We start from the raw sequence: 21,010 nt of genomic DNA, 5'->3' as shown, positions 1-21,010 counted from the left end.
GAGTTGTGGATTCCCTTTATGCCCATACTAAATCTTTGAGGAAAGTCTGAGCCAGGTTGTGGATATGCATCCACACCCATTCCTGTTCCTGATCTCTGTATACCTGCTCAGAAAATAAAACCATGCCGCTTTGCCTCCCTCCTGCTTTTCTGGCTCCAGAAATCTACTCCCTTGCTCTGACCATTTCCATAATTAAAGCAATAAGCAGTGGATGTGATTTAAATCAAGCCTGAGCTCTTGAAAAGCCACCTGTGGTGTTAAAAGCAAGTCAATAAAGTGTGTTAATAGAAGCATTAACATTTCAGCAGCGTATAGGCAGCGTTAATTATGACATTCCCTGTCAGGCAGGTTGTTCCAGTGTCCCTCAAGAAACAGGCAGTGGTGATGTGTTTTGGGTCTGAGCGTTGGGCTCGGCAGCAGCACAGGTCTTGAGGGGAACAGTTTCAGGCTGGGCAGGCAGAAAGCATGGGAGAGGCAGTCTGATTTACTAGTTAGACCCTTTAAATGCAGGCTGGTATCCCACCCTGCATCCCCAAGCCACGGGCTATCTGCTATTCTGGTGCCTTCAACTGGGATTTAAGCACATCTTCTGCACACAGACAAGGGCTGGCTTGAAATCACCCCAGGACAAGACAGTGGACTAAAGCATCCTTCTGGGCATCAGTACCATCACCTGGGGGAGCAATCTCTGCAGGCTGTTTGCAGCTTTTGCCATCTGTCCCACGGGTTGTCTGTCCTGCTGTAGGCTCCCAGTGGTCTTCTCTGGCAGGACCGTGCAGCTGGTCCTTTGCTCATGAGGTTGAGTCCAAGTTATTAATTCCATTTATCTCCTCCTTGGCAGTTGGAGGTACTCTCTGGCAGGCATGAGGCACTAAAAGTCTGGGAAGTGGTATTCCAGCAGCAGGATTAACATGGGACCCTCTACCATCAGCCCCTGTTATCCCAGGGCTGGTGAATTGGGATACTTGGGAACAATCTGGACCCCTCCTGGCTCCAGAAGCAGTGCAGATACAGCTGTGTTAAGACGTGCTGGGCCCAGCTCTGCCCTGGGGATGTCCTCTGACTGCCACCAGCTGCTCTCAATGTCCCACACACTCTCCCAGGCTTCTGTGTTTGTGAATTTCTGAACCACACACTCATTTGACAAAAAAATCCATTGCCCACTTATAGTCTTACTTTACCCAAAGACTGGAGAGCTCAGTCCACGAGCAGTTTGATATTGATATTGTTCTAAGAAGTGGAAAGCAGAGGAAAATGGAAACGGGAGAATTTTACATTCATAAGTGCCAAAATATTCAAACCAAATAAATTTGTCCTGAATTTACTGTCTGGAAAAGCATTGAAAAATGCTTTGCTTTTCCAGACTGTTGTGATGGGTCTGCTCACATGTGCACATGGACAAGCTCCAAGGAGAAACAATGACACCACCACCTTCTCAGAAAAGCCCTGTATTAGCAAGATGCTTGGCACATGCTTAATATTAAGCATGTGCTTAAATCCATCCCCCAACAACACAGGCCTTAAACATGGAGGGTAATCCACCCTGGAGCCAGACAGTAGCTGATACCCCAGAGCTGTCAGCTGGGACTTCAAACATGTCCCCAAGTGCTCTGCGAGGCAGGGGCCAAAGTCCCACTGAGTCAGCTGAGTCTCTGTATCTCCGTTTTTAATTAAATTCCATTTTTACAGTAGGAAAAAAATGCTCATGAGCATTTGGTTAGAGCTTTTTCAGGTTTTTTGATCAGCATGGGACAGAAGACACCTTCAGTCTGTCATTTTACATCCTCTGATGGCTTCTAGAAGTCAAATACTTGTCTTAAAAGATTGTGTTATATTAGATTTCTCTCTCTTCCATACTCGCTGCTTCATGATTTTCCTTTCCAAGTGAGCCTTCAGCGTGTATGGAGGACAGAGAAACATTTCTGCTTGCACTGCCCCATATAGTCTGTGTTTCGCACAGCATAGACCCTGTTTCTTCAGGGAAGGCAGCATCCTTAACCCCCATTATACATGGGGAAAACGAGGAGAAGAATTTGAGTGAATAAACCAAGGGAATGTAACAATTTGGCAGCATGGCTGGAAACTGGGATATTTTTGCCCTGGCTCCTTGGACTCTGCTCTCTAACACAAACTGAACTTGGGATGCAGGTATTTATCTCTAAGGATGAAGCTATTCTTTTAGTGCATCAACCAAAACAGCAGTGTCCGACTTGACTTTTGTCAAATGAGTGTGTGGGTCAGAAATTCACAGACACAGGAGCCTGGGAGAGCGTGTGGGACATGGAGAGCAGCTGGTGGCAGTTAGAGGACATCCCCAGGGCAGGACTGTGTCCTCTCCTTCTCCCAGACAGGGTGGGTAACACAAAGGGGTGACACAACCTGCACCTGAGGTAGGTCAGCATCTGCACGCTGCCTGGGGCTTTAACACCCCAAGGAAGATTTCCTGGCCTGTGTCACCTTCAGATCCGTGCAGGATCGATTTACTGGAGCTAGGTGGCTCATGGACATCCCCAAGGGAACAGCAGCTCAAGAGGAGCTCCCTGGGGAGGAAGTCTGGGGGACAGCAGGATGTGCTGGTTGTGTTGTTCTGCACCGTGGGTCCTGCCAGCAGATGGGAAGAGAGCACACCTCTGTGCTAAGCTCTTTCCCAGCCCCTGCGATGAAGCAGATCACAGGTGGATGAAAGAACCAAGGAGGAAGTGAAGAAGCTCTGGAAAAAGGTTTGCTCTGCATCCACCCAGGATGCCTGCACAGTGCGCAGCTTACTGCGATCGTAGGAGATGCCGTCTCTTTCTTCAGGCCTCTGCCTCTTGGGGGTTCATGGCTGGTGCCAGATTCCCTTTGCTTTTCTCCCTCTCTCTCTTTGAGAGAGTTGCAAGCTCCTGCGTGGCTTCTCCCCTCCATCTTTCCTACCAGCACTTTCATCTGATGTGGTTGGGTCCATCACTGTTGCCTAAAATAACTCCTTGCTTGTAAATATGGCCTCTCAACCTACCCTAAGCTCCCAAGACTGTCCTGAATGTGGAAGAAGGGGTCCAGAGAAGTGGGACATGCCTGGATGGCCCCAACACTAGGGATGTAGGTCTTGCTCCCCCAGCCTAGATGGGTGCCATCTCACCCCATGTCATTCACTGAGCTCTGCAAGAGGAGGAGCAGAGCGCTGGAAGGAGAGGGTATGGTGGAGGTGTGTAATCGCAATGGACATGCCCGTCCTTCCTTCTTGCTTCATCGCACAAATATCCTCCCTGCTCTTTCTCACTGTTAGGAGGAAGGAGATCTGCCCCAGCAAATGATTTTTGCCCTCTATGAGTTCCTTGCTCAGAGCTTCACAGCAAAGCCCACAGCCTGCTGCAGTGCAAGAGCTGCCTGGTCCTCCCTCGTAAGGCCCTGGTGGCTGCCTGTTTCCATCCCTCACCTTTCATTCGATACCTTAAGCTACCAATTTTTAGTGCAGGGAAGATCTTGCAGGATGTATAGAGCCTGGTACTCTGGTCTTGATTGTTTCTTTGGTACTACTTTAACATGATTAAAGCCCTGTGATAAGCCATCCCCTGCCTCTCACCACAAAGGCAAACTTACTGTTTCCATCCTGGCTGCTTTGTCTGTGTTCAGACTCTTCAGGCATTTCCTTACTTGGCGTTTATCACTTCCAGTATATCTACATGGACTTTATTTTTCTTACTAAGACAGACTGAAAAACCATCAGTTTCTTGACTGCTGTCCCCTTGGCCTGTCACTAAATATTCTTAATCTTAGGATATGCTCTTTTAAAACATATAGATTCAAGTTCTGCCTCTCATGGCTGCCATTTAGCTAAGATATATATGTTATTATTCATCTCTCCAGTCTCTGCTCAGAAGCCAGTCCTACTCACCAGCGTGGCTGAATTCCCCCGTTACATATAACGTCTGCCTTCTCCCTGGATGGAGATGTAATTTATTGCCTCTTGCTCTCTTGGCTACAGAGAGAATAAAACTGTCCCCGCAGTTACCACACTGCTTTGAAAGGTGCAATAGCCTCATTTCTCCGGACTCCAGCGTGAGCTATGGCTGCCAGTGAAAACTAACGTCAGTGGCCGTTGGTGGAGATGAGCTGCAAACATGAACCATGCCAGACCTGCAGAGCTCAGCAGGTTTTCTCTGGAGATCTAGTGGTGATGGAGCGTGGTGGAGACCATGAATCACCCCTCACCCTGAGGGTGAGACAAGGGCTGACGGTGATGACGGGATGGGCAGCAGCACCAGAGGGAACTTCTGCCAGGGCTGCTGACAACAAAGTGGGGTGAGAGCTCACATGGCTATCTGTCAAACAGTTCTTTGACTTTCACTGATGTGCAGTGATAAATTCACTCAATTCAGCTCAATTAACAAACTTATGGAAACCCTGAATGTGTGCAGCAGAGCGTGCAAGCTTGGTGGACCAAGCGTGGTGGTCAGAGTGGGGCCACAGGGGAAGAGGAACCCCCCTCCTTTTCTCTCCCACTTGTTCCAATTATCCCCTCGGTACCTCCATCTACCACGGGGCAAATGTCAGCCAAGTTGCAGGCAGTGATTCCCCTGAGGACTTTGCTCCATGGGGCACCCCAGTGGGGCAGGGACAGCCTTTTTGGTTCAGGAGGAAGATGGCAGATGGCTGAGAGCTGCAGGGTCAGCAGAGCATCCTCGTCTCAGCTGTGGGGTGAGGGCAGGCACCCAGCCTTTCCTCTGCAGGCAGAAGGAACAGACATGGACATGGATGGAGGGCAGAGCAACAGCTCCTGCTGCTGCACCAGGGACCTGCCTACGCTGATGGGTGTTTAATTTAAGCATCCTTCTGTCATCTCCCCAGCTTCACTAGAAGCCAATTCACAGGCCTCTTGCTGGCTTCCTTCTCCCAGAAGCTTTGAACCACCCAAAAATGGTAAGTCAGGCCCCACAGCACCTTGAGATTAACTAGGGGAAAAAAACACCTCCATCAAGGTTTTTTTAAAAACAAACATACGTGGGGTACTTTTCCTGTCTGGCTTCACTACGTAGGGTTGGACTGTGTAGTGTTTTTCACTTTTTCAGTGTTCCTTGCAGTGATGAGCATAAAATCGTCTTAAAAACCAAAGAGAGATTTTGCATACAGTTTATAGCTCCAGGAGCCATGGGCTTATTTAAATAAAAAAACAAATAGATTCCTGATGTGACTGGGGGAGCTGGGAAAGCAGACTCCAAATTGTACATAGGCTTGCTATCAAATGTCACCATCACCAAAACAGACCAAAAAAAGGAAAAACCTGGGAGAGTTAAATCCCTCCACAGAGCTGAGAAAGCCAGGGCTGCAGAGCCCATTGTTCCGCTGGTACGTTGATTTGGGATGAATACTTAGAGATACAGTCATTTTCCTAAGCAGGACGTCAGCTGCTTGATGCTTGTTAGTGCTAATGAAAATCATACAGCCCAAGTTTGTGCTCCAGCCAGTAATTCCTCCAAGTGCTGCCATTTTCACTGTCATCTCGGGGAAGAAGCTGGAGCAGAGTCCGAGATATTGAACTTTAAACCAGTGCCAGTTTTAAACAAGGCAAGGCCGTCATAGAGTATGCAGAGGGGTTTATTAAGTTGCCCTTGAATTTTATCCAGCTGGATAGGAAGGGACAAAAGCACCTGCCTTTCTAACAGTCCTAATAAAAATAAAAGTGCAGAAGTCTCCACCAGACTCCTAAGATAATTGCTTTGGGACACCTGCACGGGGACAGGTCTCATCCTGCCACGTGCCCATGGGGTCCATGTACAGGGATGGTGACACACCAGCCCCGTGCTGCTCTGTGCAGGGCCAGTAAAGCTGCTCCTCCACGACATGGAGGAAACTCTCCCTTAAAATCGTGACTCAAACCTTTCTGCTTCTTATCCACCATGGGCAAGAAGCCAGGTTAGGGTTTTGTTGGTCGGGAGTGTCCAGACCACAAAGATCACACATTTCCTATGTAATCTTGGCCAGTCTATTCACCTCTCGGCCTTAGCTTCCTCACTTTTAAACTCTAGGCAATAACAGCCTCTTAGAGGAAGGAAGCTTGAGGATTTGTATGCTAATATTTGTAAGACACTCGAGGGATACATTGAGGACGTCCATAAAAATGTCTAGCAGCAATAAGTAACGTTTTTTCTGGGCATCTCTTGAATTCAGCCCAGGCTGCTATTGTTCCCAGCGCACCTGAGGGTACTAAGCCTTGGAGACACTTTCCTCAGTTCCATAAAGATGGAGAAAATGGGAGGAAAAAATAAAATCTTACATTGCTCCGATGGGTAGAGCCTTCACTTACAACTATGTATATCAAACCTGCACCAAAATCTGGATTTGTTCCCAAAGATTTTTCCGTTTTTGGCCTATTCCTTCAATGTTTCCTTTGGTGACCGCGCTAGTAGCTGGCTGGATCTGAAGTATTCCCTCATTTGTTCCATGATTAGCAATCACTGAAGAGTGTGACTCTCTTGACAGGTCTCAGCAACAGCTTTCATTTCATGCAGGCCTGAGGCTGAGAGTCCCCACTTGGTTTGGTTGCTCCATTGGAAACGCAGACTGAATAGCAAAGGCGTCCAGGGGGAGAAACCTAAAGTTTACTCTCACGTAATTGGGAAGAGAATTTATTCTGAAACGTGCTATTTTAGGCCTTATTTCTACACTGAAAGAATAAGACCACTGTGAAGAAAAAAAAACGACAAGTGGCTGTCTGATGGTGGGCAGTAGAAGGTAATCCATGACTTTACTAATGAATAGGGTGGTGTTCATGAAGCTAAATTTGAAAGTGTTTTCCATTCTAGGAAAGCACTAGAAAAGCCTCTCTCTTGTAATAAGACGTTACTTCACTCATTTTGCTGGTGTGATCTATTGCTTTGCAAAGCCACACAGTCTTGCCTGTGCGTGCAACCACTAGCATGGTGTTGGAAGGAGTTCCCTGGTTGTCTTTCTGGATGGGTTGTCTTTTCATGCACTGATTAAATATGTAGCACTGTGGAGAGCCGCCTTTTCTGCATGGGAGCCTGGAAGTCTTAGGTCCTTGAAATAAGAGGAAGAGCCTTTATCGATGACATATATTTTGTCAGGACCCCTGGCGGAGGGATTTGCTCCTGCGTGCAAATGCAAGAGTTTGGGAGATGCTGGAGAAGTGCAGCAGAACCAAAAGCAAAGCACAGGACCTTGTGATTTTGTCCATCGACAACAAGAAGCCCTGCTTGAGCACTAAGAAACAGGCTGTCGCTACATATGGCTTGCAAAAGCACCTTTGCACTCCCTGCTTCCCTGCTGGATACAGGGATGCCAACAACCAAACACTCATCTGTTCCCATGCTGCCTGGATTGCACACGGATGGCTTGCAAAAGGGTGTAAGAGCTCAGCCCTGGCGTGGTTATAGGGGCAGTAAAGCAACGGTGACACCATCCTCGAAAGAAAGAGCTGCTGAGGACATGGGAATTGCTATAAATAACTTCTTGTTTGGTTGTAAGCTGTGCAGCCCCCATGCAGATGGGCAGAGATGTGCCTCAGGCCAGCATCCTGAGACTCATGATTGTTCAGGCTTACCTCCTACAAAGCTAGGAGGGAGAGGAGAGCTGGATTAGACCAGACCATTGATTTTTAAGGCTCATGAAACGTGACCATCAAGCCTTTTGTATGCATATTTGCATGATGCAGAAGCAAACATAAAACCAGCTGAAGCCTAGGGCAGCCCAAACAGGAGTCTTTGAGGGTACAAAATGAGGTCTTCTTGCGCTTCTGGGAGACAGCTTGTGAAAACAGATGTGCTCTGACAGAGGCTGGTTTTTTAGTGGGAAAAGAGTACGAATCCCAAAGCAGAGGGCCCTCGACAAAACGCAGCTTGCTGCCAGGGATTCCTCCTCCCTCCCCCTCTCCCTCCTCCAAGACACTGACACTGGAAATGGTCCTGCTGATTAGACAGCGTCTGAGCTGACGAGCCCAATGCTGGAACACGGAGTACTGTTCTGATGCCCACGTTTTCAGAAGGAAGTTGAAAAATTGAGGAAAGTGCCAAAAACAGCCACAAAAATGATACGAGGGCTGGAAGAAATGGCTTACAAGAGACTTACAGAGCTTGAGCTGTTTAGCTTATCGAAAAGAAGATTGAGAGGACATTATAGCACATAAGTACTTTCTCTTGGAAAAAAAAGAAAATAATACCAGGTACTAAAGGGGCTTTTAATCTATCAGAGCAAGGCATAGCAAGAAGCGGTGCTGGAGGGCAAAGCCAGACAAATTCCAGCCAGGAAAAAGGATTTGTGTTTTCCCCCTAGCTGTGAAGGTAATAAACTGCTCCGGGGAGGGGACCACGCTCCATCTCCTCAGATCCAAGCAGATCATTTTCTGATGCTGCCATCAGTTCCCGGGTGCTGGGCCTCAAACAGATGTGGTCTGCCGTATCCTGGAGCTTGAAGGAGAAAACGCAACCATCCCTCCTGGGTTGAGGCTTTCTCATCATTCACAGCAAGGCAGGAAGAAAGAGGCATGCTGTTACGTAGCCCCAAACACAGATTTACCACTGAAAAGCAGCCTCGTGTCCTCGAGCAAAAGACCACCAAGGTCTAATCTGCAGCTGCAGACCATCCCCTGATGATTGAAGCACTGGTGCCCAGGGAGTCAAATGTGGTGGGACATGACGCTGGCTGGTTTTCTCCTTTGTGTGCTGAGAGCCAGCAAATATCCGGCGACTGTGGGCGCTCTCAGGTCAGACAGACCTTTGACCCACCTGTGATATCTTTCTCTGGTGGGATTCCCAAGCTGGTGCCCCTGTAAGAGGCCGTGCATGGAAAGCCCTTGCCTTTGTGGTCAAAACTGTATCGAAAATAGCTCCAGGCTTTGCATGATGCAAACTCAGAAGCAGCCCCCAGAAATAGGCAAAAGCCAGTGGTGTGGTTGCACATACCTCCGTGGGGCAGGGCTGGCCTAAATTAAGGGCTGACCGGAACAAGAAAATGACCTACTGGAAATAGCCCGGCCCTGCTCTACCCGTGTGCCATTTCCACCTGCGTAACGAGGTGTAAAACATTCCCCAGTCGAAACATTAGCTTATTTTTATGCTGCCTCTGATTTGGTGTAAATACTTACTCAAGGCATGGTCAAGAAAAAACCATAAAGCTTTAAATGCTTTAACATTCAAGAAAAGTACACTGTGTACCAGGAGTTTTAGTGATCACTTTGGGAGAGCCAAGTGTCTGAGCAAATTAGCTTTGGATCTGAACAGCCTTGCAAACGGCTGTCTAAGAGTGAGCAAATACCATATTATTAAAGACAAATGAAAGTAGCAATTGAACTGAAGAAGACAAAGAGTTTTGCTCATATAGATGCTTAACAATTTTTTCCTGTGAGCGCTTCTGAGATCAAACCTGATAAGAGCCAAGCCTCTTTTATATTCATTGGCCTCCTAACAATTATTTAGTGAAGGTCTTATGCAAATTACACATGTCACAATCCCCACCGCTATCAAGAGCCAGCGGTTCATTTCAGTTTGAAGATTATGGTGCAGTGTGAGACTTGTTTGTTCAAGAAATGCTCCCACTCTAACCGCCTTGAAGGGCTCCATTAAACACAGCGCTTCCACGTTCGTCAGGAATGTGTCTCCTATTTCCAATAAACACAACAGCTAATTAGTTAGGGAGAGGAACCCAAAGAAAACAAACACAGTTGGAACAGAGACTGGAATTTCTGTAGCCTTTGAAATCCAGAGGTTTCTGTAGCTGAGGAGCACGATACCAGGCGAGGACTGTCTTACCCCATTCGGCCGGGCACCTGTAAAAACTAAGACCAAGCTGCCGTGGCAGAGCAGATGTACAATCCCTGTGAGCCCAGATTGCTCTGTATGTAGCCGGAAGCCCGTGCAGACTTGTGCAAATGTGTTCCAGAATGGCATTAGCTCCCCACTGGGGCATGATATAAATTTCCTTTCGTGAGATGATGATGACACTACATGCTACCTACTTTCCCTTCAGTGTGCTTTTCCCCTGAACCTACTGTCAAGGGAATTATTTCTGTCCAGCTGAGTCCTCAATCCTTCCCACAGCAGCACGGATAGGATCTGGCCATCATCACACAGAGCATCACCCCTACAGCATTTGCCCAGTGGTCGAAGAGACCACGTACAGGCTTGTGTGAAACAGGGCTTTCAAACCCCCGTGTGCTCATATGAAAGCTAGTGCTGTGCAGTCCTAATTCCCTGGCAGGCTGCCTGAGCAGCCAGATGTGCCTGACACATGGCGGGACTGACAGCATCACGCCATGCAAAGATCCCTGAGCAAGCCTGGAGGGCAGTACCAACAGAGAGGAATTAGCTCAATGCATGGACACCCAAGGGACACCAGCTGCGGCAAGGCAGTTTGCTCCACTGCTGCTGATGCCTCTCACAGAGCAAGGCCGTTCAACACAGACTAGACATTTCTGTGCTGTGCCCTGTAGATGTGGCCTTTGGAAAGTTCCCCAAGGCTGTTCAGTGGTTGTTCCCTTGTGGCTCCAGTAAGGAGCATTCGATAAACCTACTTGACTCCTGCAAGTCTCAGCATCAGGGGACCAAGAATCACCGTGGGTTGCATGGGAACTGCAGGGACACGGGCTGCAGGCTTCACTGACACTGCAATTTTGGTGTTGCTGTTCAGAGCCTGACTCCTCCACATGGATCTGGTGCTGAGTCCTCACACCCATCAGCCCTAAATTTCTAGTTGAAACAATCTCTTCATCAAGCCTGCTCTGCTCTGGCTCTCTAGATAGCTAATCTTGCCTGGGACTCCACCTAGCAACAAATATGTTTGTGCCCAACATGATAGTAAACACGAGAGGTGGAGTAAAAAACATGCAGAGCCGAGAGAGTTGAGAGGGGGCTCCCTATCTTAAGCTGAGTAGCTGTCTTGGTTTATTTTTTTTTAAGCTTGGACTGACTTCATGAGCAGAACAAGGCATCAGATGTTTTCTTCTTCCTCATCTGCATAGTGCGTCATCCACTCTGTAAGACTGCATTGGCTCTGCCAGAGGCAGCAATGACTGCTGCGGCCAAGTGGGGAGTATGGTGCATTCAGCAAACACACAAAACTCCTCTCACAAATTTGCACGCTGTCAGGATCATGCACTTGTATTTAAACTATCCTTATTCTGTGGCTTTTTAAATGTGGTGGTCAGGAAGAGCCAGAAGCTGGAATCACTCCCTTTTTATGGACCCCAGTTTGAATACATTGCAATATTTGTTTTATATTTTACCTAGGACATATATAGAGATGCAGCCTATGAACATCTAAAATGCAAAGCTCTGATTTATGTTTTCAGTACAGCTGGATCTGAAAAGTAGAGAACCCAGGCCCCCAAGGTCCGCCCTCTGAATCTCTCCTCTGTGTTGATGAAGTTGTGGGTAATGCATTAGGATTAATCCTAACAACGATGACCCATCAGGGTCAAGGTCACATTTACACCCAGTGGGCCAAATCAATACCCAGCTAAGACCATTGATTTAAATTGCTGTTCAGCGTAGTGGGATCTGAGAGGCATTGGAGGAGTAGACAGGGTCTCCCTCACACTTACTACGCGAAGTGACTCAGGGATCTGTTCAGACCTTTATAACAAAGGTCCCCAAGTGCTTTTTTGCAGCCTTCTTAGGAACAGCATCCAAGGAAGAAGCACAAGCCAGACTCCAATAAGATGAACCCATGTACTCTCTGGCATACACCTGGCTTCTTCCTTCCAAATCATGCCAACAGCGAATCTCCATGGGCTTTGTGAGCACCTGATCATCTGCCACTGTTCACACAGAGAAGCTCAGCTCCTTCCTTCATGGCACTGCCACTCTTTGAGGTTTGGCTGAGCCAGTTCAGCTCATGGCGTTGGAAGAAAACTATTCCTGTGTTTTTTCCTGGCAAAGTTAGTTTTTTATCTGAAGCCGCTCACAGTGGGGTTCAGCAGCCACAAGGAAATAGATAGGACAGCAGAACTGGGAGTGAGGGGGAGGGAAGCGGGAGGGATGGGAGGAGGAGCAGGACTTTTGTCTCCTCCCTGGGTCCCAGGAAACTTCATGTGGGTTAGCACTTGCAACCTATTTCCTCAGGCCTGTGTCTGTGTTCAGCATGGGAATACTCACACCAGGCTACTTCCCTCTTTGGGTTATGTGGAGAAGAGTTATTCACTCGTCCCCTGCAGAAGCTCCATTTGGCTGCTGCCGAGATGGAGCTGCTCCCTGGGGCCAGCTGGTCTCGTCCCAACTCAGAACTCACCATGACACTGGCCCAAGTCTCAGCCACCAGCCCCATGCTTTCCCGTGGGAGAAAACAGATGCCCACCACTATCTCTACTTCTGCTTGCCATGAACTACAGCGTCCTGCGTAGGTGCTGTGTGATGGTAAGGAAAGAGGGGTGCAGCGCCACGCCTACAAGCCAGCAGCAAAACCCCACTTACCAGCTCCAGTCTGTGCCAGGCTGCCTCCCATTTCTAAATTTCTAACAGAAGCCATGTGCTACGTGCTCAGCTGTGAGCAAGTCTATTCACTGTAGTTTCTCCTCTTTGCACCACTAGACCTCAAGCTCCTACGTCACACAACTTGGACTATGGTAATTTGCAGTCACAGCTCCCCCCTGCCCCACCCAAGTGCCTCCTCCCTCTGGACATACTGTCATTAAAAACCTTTCTAACTTTTGGCTAATTGGCAGAGGTTATGTGCATGCTTCAGAAAAAGGGTAAATCATTATAACCTCATGCCTCTGTAGTCAATTATAGATTGTTTTCCCAGCTCAGCTGATTTGGCAGGCGGTGGCATTGCAGTAAAAAATGAAAGCCTTTAGCCAGAATGCCTGACGTCTCTGCTTGAGAGCAGCTCAGACCAGAACCCTGTATCTCAGTCTGCACCCCAGTCTGGGAAGAGATGAGCCTTGGATGTGAGCTTGTCCCAGGACTATGCAGATTGGGCTAGTCTCTTATTCATTCATTTGTTCCTCTTTGGCCAGGTCAGAGATGCTGCTTCTCAAATGCAGCCAGGCTGTTTTGCTCCAGTGTGTGGGGTCAGCCCCGTAGCACCATCTCTACAGGAGAGGGTGCTCGGGGGACCCTCACCACTGCTTTGATCCTATCCATTTCCCTGGTGCTTGGTTTCTCCCCTGCCGTGCAGAGGGGAGATTCCCTCCTACCTGGGCTCCTACATCAACCTCAGGTGCTCTTAAAGGACAAGGTGATATAGTTTCCAACTAGTGCAATGCACACAGAGACACGGCCACTTGCGTTTCCTCTGCCCAAGCAGCACAACCTTTGTGCCCTGGAACAAATGTTTGAGGAACGTCTGGGATTTGTGTTCACAAAGACACTCGTTATCTCACATACTTCAAGAATTAATTTACAAGACCACTGCAATTTCTTGTCTAGACACTACCAGGGACTGTGCAGGGGCACAAAACCCAGAGAAGCAACCGTGGACTGGAGGGTCTGAGTGTCTCTTCAGCTGCTATTGCAAAACAGAAGCTGAAGTATTTCTTTTCTCTTTAGAAATTTGAGCAAAACAAGGTATTTGAACAAAAAGCAGGGCTCTGGAGCATGAGTCAGGGCATCACTAGGCAATGTCCAAGTGCTCTGTTTACCAGTGCACCACCTGCTAGGGCAGTGCTGATTATGCAGCCATTCAGGGAATTACAGCAGAAAGCACTTTGGGAGGTTGCTCAAACCAAGGGCAGCCAGACAGCGCCTTCTCAACCATCTGCTACAGAGTTTGGTGTGGTGCAGCACAGAAACACGGCTGCCTCCATGGTGAGTTAAGATAAGCCAGGGTTTTCAACCTGTTTCACTTCATGCCTGCTCTTACAAGTCAGTTCTTGCTTTCACACCACATCAAGAGCTCTGTGGTTGCAAACCACCATCTTGCATTTCACTTTCACACCCCCATGGAAAGGGCTGTCTCACATTTCGGGGGTTCCTAGGACACACCACCAAGGCAGTGCTGGATCAACAGGTTGTCATGGTGCCACAGAAGATGTTTCTGGATGGTCTAGTCCTGAGGTTGCGTGGTGAAACCTGAAGAACATAAGTCATGGTGGGTCTCAAAGGTTGCTGTACTTGGGATCTTCCAGTTAAGAAGGACAAGCTGGAAAATGGCTCCTAACCTGGGATCTTCTTTTGCTAATCTTATAAATGAAAAGTTTCTGGTTGGCTGTGAAAACCGAGGCATATGTCCTTCATCCTACCTGGGGTTCAAGATTTTCATTGACATAGAAGGCCCGAGGGCTTCAGCCATTTGGCAGCCTGTAAGGGTGCTAAATGTGCCTCTAGACCATGGGAGAGGACCAAAACCAAGTCGCTGAGACTGTGAGCAGCCATCTGCTCCATCATAGGAGCGAAGAATTAAGTTGTTTGGCCCACTTGGCTTATCCAACAGGATATTAGAAGTTATTTAATATCTTAATATTTAATATCTGCCAGTATCTGTGTAAGGAACAGATTTTTGAGAACAGGGAGCTCTGTAGCCTTGCTGGGGCAGTGACCAGAGGGAGAGATATAGTGCCAGAAAAATTGGAAGCAGAAATAAGGCACAATTCTTAACAGCATGAGTGATTAACCAGTGAAAGTGCTTCCTTACGACCTGTGCGCAAGGCCTTTAAATCATGTCTGGGTGCTTTTCTATCTGATAGATTGTAACTCATCCAGAGGTTATGAGCTGTTGAAGGTGTTCCCAGATAAAAGGCTTGAGCGAGAAGAAGAGATGGGCTGCAAACGGCAGCAACATCTGCCACTTCTGGTCCCAAACACGGAGAAGAGCAGACCAGACACCATAACCTCACCTGCAGTTTGGCTATGGGTTTCCTCTTCCATCCCCAAACTCTTCCCTGGTGCTAACATGAGATGTTGAACTGCCATCCCTTTCCTCCTACCCAGGGCTCTGTATGTTGCCTGGGGTGAAATAATCAAATTTTTCTGGAAGACCAGGGCCTGGCTTGTGGTTTCTCTATGGAGTCATTCCTTGCACCTCAAGGGACAGCAGAAATGGGCTCTTACACTGCAGTAGCATAAATTTCCAGGAAACTCAACAAGATCAAGCAGGGTGCTGCCCACCTGCACCTCCTGACCTGCAGAAGCGGTGGCACTGAAGGTGGTGAGCACCATATCTCACTCCCACGGAGAGCTCAGGTTGAATGAGTGATTTCCAGATGCGATCCCCACTGAGCTCAGTGGGAGTAGTCACGCCGATAAAGCTGAGCACAGGCGTTTCTATTCAGGAGCAAACTTGGACAGGGCCAAAGATATTAGTGCTATGAGTGGGGGTCACCCAGCCAAGTGCCGGTGTGTCCACCAAAACTGGGCTGCCTCCACAGCCAACAAGCCCAGGGTGAGTTTTTTCTCCTCCTAAATCTATCACCCAATTCAGGGCAGAAAAACCTCATCCTAAAGGTGTCTCTTTTGTTTCGCTGATCATAAAGGGAGCCTGGGGTGAACAAGTTTGAGACACACGGCATCTTGCGGGTATCTGACGTTAGGGGAGGTGCACCTCGTGTGTCAGGAGCACGTGGCTCTGCCGCTGCTCTGCAGTGAGACGGGTCTCGTCCTCTCCTCCCCCTCAATTCAACCCTTTTTCTGAGCTTTACAGGTGCTTTGAAGAAAGTCTTCCTTTGCGAAGGGGCTCGGTAAGGCCCTGAGCTCAGTTTGGGATTTTTCCTGTAGGACAGCAATGTCCTAATATGCTCAGCACAAAGCACGGAGAGACTTTAGAAGGAAGGAACACGAGGTTCTCTCTCTTATTCAAACAGATCTAAATTGCAGTGCTAGTTTTTTTAGCTAAACCTCTTTTTTAGGGAAAAAAAAAAAGGGAATTCATCTATCCAGAAATGCTGTGCAGATTTGCGTCAGCTTTTGTTGAATTGCCCAAAAATAATAAAAAAACCAGAGCCTGTAGGAATTATGTTTAATAAAGTCTGAGGTTTTCATTTCAGGATTATAAAATCAAGAAAAAATAATTCACTTACAAATAGTTTCTTGTTTTTAACATTGCCTCAATTTTATCTTTTACAAGTGTTTAAAATCTCTTAAAGTCAAAAAAGCGCCCCTTAGTTCCCAGCTGAAACAAATGCTGTCTTCAGCAAGCTTTTTTTCCCTATTAATTGATTGATTCACTACAAATTTTAAAAGAATTGCATTTCTGGTCAGCTTAAGTCTGAACTTTCAATGAACTACACCAGCCACTCAGCTGCTTTATAAGCTTAATTAGTTAATGAAGTGCTTCTTATCAGTGCCAAAGATTTCTTTGATGCAAATTACTAACACCTAGAAATGTAAATAACCCCCCATAATCAGGTCTGAGAAAATCACATTGACTAATTTTAAACAGAACTAATGGGTTATATTGCTTGGCCAGTTAGTATCGATTTATTTTAAGCAGTAATTAACCACTCTGTGAGTAAGAAATATATTATCTTTTGCCTGTAAGAATATGTAGTTATAAAAAGGGATCAATACTGATCCAGGTAACCCTGCTGCACTGATATATTGCTGCTGTTTGCATTTATTATTTATACTGCTTCATAGGTATCCAAGTACATTGTATAAAAATGCATTGTTAATTAAAAAGTGATAAAATATCCAGTTAATTTATGGGCTGCATTGAACCCCACTGAGAGATGCTGGCACAGGGCGCAAATGGGGAGACATCCTCTCCCTGCTGAGCATGCACGCAGTTATCACGGTGGTGAGCACAGCCTAACCTTCCTCCTCCCCTGATGTTGTCTGACCTGGTCTGATTTCCAGGAAAAACGCTGCTCACAGGTCTCCCAGCCCGGCTGCGCGTGGCGGGGGGGCGAGCCTCCCTCTTGCATGCGGCACGAACCCAAACCGCTCCGTTTTCCCCACCCCAGCACCTGCCACCAGCCTGCCCTGCCCACTGGAGCACCCAAAAATGTGGTGCATGGACCTGGTGTACCACCCACACCTGTAATTTCACTGTTCGGGGTACCGCCATCTCTGGGCGATGCTGGAGTGCAACAGCTCTGCTCACCTCTGCACCTCCATATAACCTAGTGGGCAAGCACCATATATGCTTAAAAAGCCCATATAACCTAGTGGGCAAGCACCATATATCCTTAAAGAGCTCGTATAACCCAGCGGGCAAGCACCATATAACCTAAAAGAGCCCTTCTGACGACCCGAGGTGAACACCACTTTTTCACTCCCTTTTATATACCTATGAGTTTTCTGCAGACTGCAGCGATCGCCGCCGCTGCTGGGGAGCTTCCCTCTCCCAACAAGACCTCAAAGCAACTCCCCCTTACCACCAGCGACAAAACGCGTTTTTTTTTACTTTTCCTTTAAATACAGCATTGGCTGTTCTAATCAGATGGTATCAGATGGTTTCAGGTTGTATTTTTTTAAAAAGCCCATAATTTATTTATGGTGTTTTTGCTGTGTATTCCAGCTAGGCAAGGTTTTGCCTGAGGGTTGAGCACGCAGGCCTGATACAAGAGCCTGCGTAGGGTGTCTCACAACCAGGCAAACACAATAAGCACGAAGACGCAAGAGTAAACTGTTGCCACATATTTTCCTCTTCATGATTTATTGTTGTGGGATTAGAGTGTTCATGTTAAAATTCTTTTTTTTTTGTTATTACCTTCTGTGTGTAGAGTGATTAGAGGCCTGCAGTGTTGCTTAATCACATGGTATCTCCTACGTAGCTTACCTTCTACCCATGCCCTCTTGTAGTGTCTACTCAAAAGCTTCAGCTCCTGGAGCCCAGTGATTATTCAGTAGTATAAAATACTTTTTTTCTTCTTAAATTAAAAAAAAAAAAAAAGTTTGTCTCCCTCGTGACTGGAGAAAGCTGCTTGAACAAAACTCATCTGTGAAAACAACTAACACGCATGGTTTTTAAAATCCTGTGGTTTTTTTCCAAATCCAGTCTTATGATTTTTCATGTTGGCTGAGGAGAGGGGAAATCTGCCTCGTGATTGTTGTTTCTCGTTAGTGGCACTGTTGTGATCGTTACGTGTGGGAATGCAGCTGGTGAATCTGCGCGGCTCTAATACAAAACTCCGATGCAGCGTCCGCCGCCTTCCTCCGCAGGGCTGGGATGAACGAGGAATCCCTGCGGGCACTTGGCACGTCTGGGGGGATCGAGCCATGGCGCAGGGCGGCCACCTCTGGCAGGCTCAAGCCACGGCTCACGGAAACTTTGGGGATAGTCAAACGATGGGTTTTGACACTTTGGAAGTTGTATATGTTAAGTATATCTCATTAATGCTCTTCTATTCATCTGTGATATTTATATCACTATCACAGTTAATTAAAAGTAATATTTATGGTGTTACACCGTGGTGTGTATGCATTTATAAATAGAACAAGGTAATTTTATATTTACCAGAAATGCAGAGGGGAAAAAACCTGACAGTGATCTAATAGTTGTGAACGAAATATGACTAAAAATATGTCAAGAAACTTGAATTGTTGTATGGAGGAAATATCAACATAATGACATTCCTCTTAAAAATAGCAGGAAAACATTAGAAGAGCAGAACTTTTTGCAACTTAATGTGGGAGGCCTGAAGTGAGACGTTCCAGAATCTGGGGTTTTTGCCTCAGTTTTCAGAGGTGGGGAGTGAAAGAAATGCTGAAGAAGGGAGCAGTGAGGAACCCATCTAAAATTCCTGAACCGAACAGAATGTTTTTGAGTGCCTAGAGCTGCATCAAGGCAAGACACTGGAAAGTTTCTCATTAATAAGTTCTGCTAAAATTGCCCAGTGCTTGCAGATGGCTTGGATCCCAGCAAAACCTCCCTGTCCTATGGTAAATTTTGTTTCCAAACCACATCCATCTCCAGCCATAGTGTGCAAGTCTCTCAGTGCGACGGTTAGATGGTACCATTGGCTGATGCTGAACTTGTCTCCTCTGTGTGTCCACCCTTGGGTGATCCTCTTGGGCTCTCCAGGGCAGCAGTGGAGCCCGTTCCCCCAGTGCCACAGCAATGCCAGGGTGCTCCTCTCCATTTACCAGCCTTGCTAGCTGCCGGCTGGGCATCCCAGCCCAAGAAAAGCCTGGCTTGTTCCCTGGAGAGCAGAGGTCATCTCACGGAGATGCAGAGCCCGAGCCTTACGGTCCAGGAGCGAAGGGCCAAACCTTTCCCCTGGGAGAGATTTCATCGACCAAACTGTTTGGAGGAACAGCTTTAGGAAATAATAGCTTTGAAGTCAGTGGGACTGATTTACACCATTATGTGGCTTTACTTCTAACTCAAACAGCATGAAAGCTAGTTACCTAGGGTGGTTTAATTTTTTTTTTTTTTAAAAAAGGCAGATCAACTGTTATTACTGGAAGAAGTCAGCAAAGTTTCAGGGGCACAAGGAATTCTTCAGGCTTCCCGGCCTGAAACCTTTCTTTAATTTTTTCATTTGTCCCAGTTAAATAATGCAAATGTTGGAAATATTAAAATATCTGAAACTTAAATAATAACACTTCAGTTATAAACAAAAATATGTATGGGATATACTCAATTATTAACTTTATTTTTATCGAATTAAATTATTAAAATATTATTTACATTATTAGAAAACAAAAATGCTTTATTAAAAACCATATATTCTCCAGGTAAAAGCTGTTTTTCCCTCTACACTAAAGAGCTTTGAAAACTTTGGGGTCTACACTGGAGGGGTGCCCATCAACAGCGCCCTTTGAAGCTGTTGAGGACTGAGGACACTTGAATCCTTGTAGAAAATCGCCCCGAAAGTTTCTGGACCTCAGTTACAGAGGGAAACTGGAGCGAGCTGGGAGTACTCAGCAGCTGTGCAACCCAAGCAGTGTCATTGGTGGAGGTTTTGGGGCAAAGTCATATGCTTTGGACTTTGTTGAAATGAAGATAAAAGGAAAGGAATAAAATCTGGGGGAAGTGCTTCTATCATAAACTCCTGTCCCCAGACTGCTGTGGCAATAGCAAATGCATCCACCAGCATATAAAAGAGAAGAAATAAAGGTTAAAGCTGGGTGGAACTTTACCGTATTTTTTTTTAAACCTTTTTACTTTAATTGCCAGTTGTGATGGCAGGAAAAAAAATATGTAAAAAGCAAGAATAGCTAAAAATAGGTCAGATAAAAGGCAGCATATCTAGCCATAAATTATCCAGAGCCCAATAAAAGCTCAGTGAATGAGACAGTGGAATGTGTGGGGGCATGAAGACATAATGATATTAAATTAGAGCTTGCCTTCAAAACTGAAGAGGGTTGTGAATTACTCTCATTTAAGAGCCTTGCAGTAATCGATAGCAGCTTTTGCTGCCTGTGGACAAATTCTCATAAATTCCCTTTTATTTTAGGTGTCTGTGCCAGAGGAACATGTGCCACGGGGGCTTCAGGAAAGGCGAGCAGAGTGGGTCCCCGTGCAGTTGTGATCCTGGCGGTGCCTGGACTCTTCATTTCAACTTGGATTTGCTCCTCCTTCCCGCCCCCGCTCCCAAGGGGAAAGCAGGGTGCTAAATGCTGGATGTGCTAATTGCTGTGCAATTGCACTTAAGAGGTAAAACACTGTCAAGCTGGGCTCCCTTTGGAGAAATTAAACCTCCCTGAAATCCTCTGCCTACTCTGTGCACCATCCGGCTGGACAGCATCTCCATAACGTATCGCTGGGTCTGATTCTCTTTTCACTGTGTTTAGACCAGTGTAAGCCTAATACGTAGGAACAACATAGTTTTCCATCATGTGATTTGCAGATCTTCTAGTGAGTGCCCAAAGCATCCAAATGATTCACTTCTTCAGCCACCTGAATTCAGCAGAGCTGCCGTGTATGTCTCCTCGTAAGCCCTGCCCATTTGTAGATGGGTACCACCTGTAAACTGGTACGATTTCCATGCTTAGAAGTTCCTCATATTCTGAAACCTGCCAAGAAGTGCTGGTGTCTTGATTTCTAGGGTGGGAGACAATGGTGTGAGAGATGTCTTTGGGCACAAAAGGTCTGCAGAACCTGTTATGCCATAGCCAAGTCTTACTACGGGCCACAAAACTCTTCCTAAGACCTTCTAACACACTTAAGAGCTACAATAAAAGACCATGAGTACAAT

General features: G+C 46.8%; 1 long non-coding RNA gene across 1 annotated transcript in view; it reads left to right on the top strand.

The window, feature by feature from the left end:
• The window catches only part of LOC142052340 (uncharacterized), a 73,892-nt gene extending 53,129 nt beyond the window's left edge, over positions 1 to 20,763 (top strand). Inside the window, exon 8 of the long non-coding RNA XR_012658802.1 lies at positions 20,270 to 20,763. This is a non-coding gene — a long non-coding RNA (uncharacterized LOC142052340). The remainder of the gene's footprint in view (positions 1 to 20,269) is intronic.
• The last annotated feature ends 247 nt before the right edge of the window (positions 20,764 to 21,010 follow it).

This window comes from Phalacrocorax aristotelis, chromosome 2, assembly GCF_949628215.1.
Source record: "Phalacrocorax aristotelis chromosome 2, bGulAri2.1, whole genome shotgun sequence".
Classification (NCBI taxonomy): Eukaryota; Metazoa; Chordata; class Aves; order Suliformes; family Phalacrocoracidae; genus Phalacrocorax; species Phalacrocorax aristotelis.
This window is presented reverse-complemented; position numbering and strand designations above follow the sequence as displayed.